General features: G+C 38.0%; 1 pseudogene; it reads right to left on the reverse strand.

Annotated features, from left to right (window-relative positions):
- Nucleotides 1-914: 914 nt before the first annotated feature.
- LOC129484806 (UV excision repair protein RAD23 homolog B-like) lies at nt 915-1,582 on the reverse strand (annotated as a pseudogene).
- Between the last annotated feature and the right edge of the window lie 1,752 nt (nt 1,583-3,334).

A 3,334-nucleotide genomic window follows, 5' to 3' on the forward strand; every position in this document is an offset into this window, starting at 1 on the left:
TCCCAGCACTTTGGGAGGCCAAGACAGGAGGATCGCTTGAGTCGTGGCATTTGAGACCAGCCTAGGCAACATAGTAAGACCTTGTCTTTACAAAAAATTAAAAATTAGCCAGGCATGGTGGTGTGTGTCTGTTAAGTCCCAGCTACTTGGGAGCCTGAGGCAGGAGAACCACTTGAGCCCAGGAGGTCCACGCTACAGTAAGCCATGATCAGGCCACTGCACTCCAGCCTGTGTGAAAGAGCAAGACTATTTCCAAAAAAAAAAAAAAAATTAAAAAGGCCTGTAATTAAGTTATCAAGAAATTTAAAAATAGTTAAAGTAGTTATTTTCATTGTAAGAAAAGCTTCCCTTTCTCCCCTACCCCACCCCAGGTATTTAACAGGAAAGAATGGGCTTTCTTATACATTAATTTTAAACTTTTGTGAAGCAGCAACAATTAACCGTCAATAATTTGGCATTTCTCTTTACAGTTGCCATAGAGTTTCCTTTTAATTCCACAAAGCCCTTATCCAGTGTTCTCATGAAACAAAGACTGAAAAGTCTATATACCAATGATTCTTTCTGAAACCAATGTTAAGTCAAAGAAATATAAAGCAGGGCATTACACTAAATTTCTGAATCTAGTACACTAAAAAGAGTGAAACCTAGGGAAAGTCGCCTACTTTATAGAAGAAATAAAGATCTGCAAAAGCAGGCTGTATAATTATACTGTTTGGATGTGCAGCACCTGCTAATTGAAGCGTACGTGCACTGTATTCATCCCTGCCCTATATCCTAGATCCCACCCTCCCCACCCCTAACAATCTATCATATACAAAGTATTGTGGGTAGGATCCCAAGTCTTTCCAGACAACCCACTGGATGTAGTTAGTATAATGCACTGGTGTGAAGTGTAAGATACAAAAAAGTCCCTTTCAATCTTCATTCAAGTTCTGCTATAGAAGAAAATTGGCAGCCAAACTGATTCTTCTCACAAACAAAATATGCTCATAAGTCTTAAAGGAAATCTTAATGCCTTTAACCTTTCTATAGTTTCTTTATCCTAACGTTACTAGAATGTAGTTCATATGACCACTTCCAACTTTGCAATTCCTCTCCTGCCACTTCCACCTCTTCCTCCATGTTCACCAGCTTCTTGAACTAGTTCATTTACCATCTGAATAAAATGCTCATGGTGTTGGCTAATTTGCTGCAGCAATTAAGGATTCTCTTGACCTATCTGTTATAGCAATGCTGGAAAAACAGGGAAGGATTCTATTGAGTAATTTGTCTCATCTGTCAAAACTGAGGCTGATTCTTTGAAATTTCATGGGGATGTTCCCCAGAACTTGTAGTTGTTGCTGTCATAGTTGCAGCAGCTGAAGCCACTGCTGAAGACTGAGGAGTCCTAGTAGTACCTGATTGGGTGGGGAGGAGGGGGGTGCTCAATCACAGCCTGACTTTTTCTACCTCCAGGGATTCCTATTAAAAGATACTGCACTGCTCTGTCAGGATTGTTGAAAATGGCTCTCCGGGCCACAATTGCTTGCTCTTGTTTATAACCGATTGACATGACCTCAGTTACCATATTCTCATAGGACTGACCTTTTACAAGTGTACTTGCAACTTCAAAAAGGTTTGGCAGACAAGAATCCCCTGCTCTACTCTCAGTTGATGTTGAGCTAGTAGCCACTGTTCAAATGGTACAAATAAAACAACTAACATATTTATAAACTTTCATGCAGACCTTTTCATAACCCAAAACTTGAAACAGGAAAACTTATTTAAATATTTGAATATGCTAATATTAACATGAACATATAAAAATATAGAAATATTTGTATATAAAAAGTTTGAGTATAATCATATGGGTTTCAAAATATGTATTCTACTTAAGTTAGTATTACTACGTCTATGATACAGGTGATAGAAAATAATGCTCAGAAAAAGTTAAATATTTTGATCATGGGCACCACTCAGCCACATAGTATTAAACAAGGATTCAACACATGCTCTTTTACTCTAAATATTGGTTTAAAAAATTCTTTCCAGCTAAAATCATTATTACAGATACTTGTAGATCGTTGAAATTAGTGTTTAGCATTATACATTATAATTATATTCAGTATTTATTTTCTTAGTAATTATACTTTCTTAACTTTTTGACTTCCAATAAAAGTTTAGAGTTACTATGAGTAAAACATGTATTTCTGAGGGATGAGTTTTCTAGCCAGAGAAAACAGCATGCACAAAGGCCCTGAAGTGGGGGAGAACGCTTACCTAGGTTGAGAATTATCAAGGGACTCAATGTGTCTTGAATGAGGTGAGGGAGAAAGAAAATGATAGATAAGGTCAAAGATATAGTAGGAGTCCGCATCAAGAAAGACCTCCTAGACAACTATAAGGATTTTATTTTTATCCTAATTGACATGGAGCAGAAGAGCATTTGTGGGAAGGGACCTAGATGTGTTCATTTATTTAGAGGGAGGAAGTAGGTTTATAGATGGAGGGAATAAAGGGCAGATTAGAAACCAGAACATATTAAGGTACAGATGCTTATTAAACATGCAAGTGGAGATATCTAGAAGGCAAGTGGATATAAAATCTGTAATTTAGTGGAAAGGGTTGAATGGTTGAGTTTATTGGTATAAATTTGGGATCCTCAGTACTTTGATGTTATGAAAAGTCATGGTCTTGGATAAGATTTCTAGAGGGTGTACTAGTCAGGGTTCAATAGAAGAAGCAGTTTCCCTAGAAGATAAATATGGATTTGTTATAAGATTTCAAATTATACATTTTTGGAAGCTGATTAATAAGTCACTGTAAGGTAGCTATGTTCCTGCCTAACAATACAGCTTCTTGTACAGAGGGTGGGTAGTCAGAAAAGAAGCTTACAAAACGAAAGAGAGAAAGAACAAGCTAAAACCTCCACGCATGAATAATGAATAAGAACCCAGTGAAGACAGACGAAAACTAGTATCAGCTCTTGTCACCTCTGATTTTGGTGATGTGGGTGTCCTGCAGAAGTTGGAGCCCTTAGTCAAGGAGTCAAAGACATACGCCTGGCCCAGGAGACAGAGAAGCTGAAGGAGGTTCCTTGGAAGGTGTAGCAGTGGCAGGCCTGAAAGCTGCCACTGAAACCAGCGTGTAAGCAACCAGTGTGTTTTACAAAAATGACTGTTGTTTCTTTTCCACCCTTCAAGTCTCCCAAGAATTTCCTTTTTGACTCAGCCAAATCGGAAATAAACACGAAAGGGAACTCTAGGAAAGGTAGTGCGGTTTAGCCAAGTTGATACATTGCAAATTTGCTATATTGGGTGAGTATGGATGGAGAACAGATGAAGTCATAGGTCTA

Source organism: Symphalangus syndactylus, chromosome 6 (genome assembly GCF_028878055.3).
Source record: "Symphalangus syndactylus isolate Jambi chromosome 6, NHGRI_mSymSyn1-v2.1_pri, whole genome shotgun sequence".
Lineage (NCBI taxonomy): Eukaryota > Metazoa > Chordata > Mammalia > Primates > Hylobatidae > Symphalangus > Symphalangus syndactylus.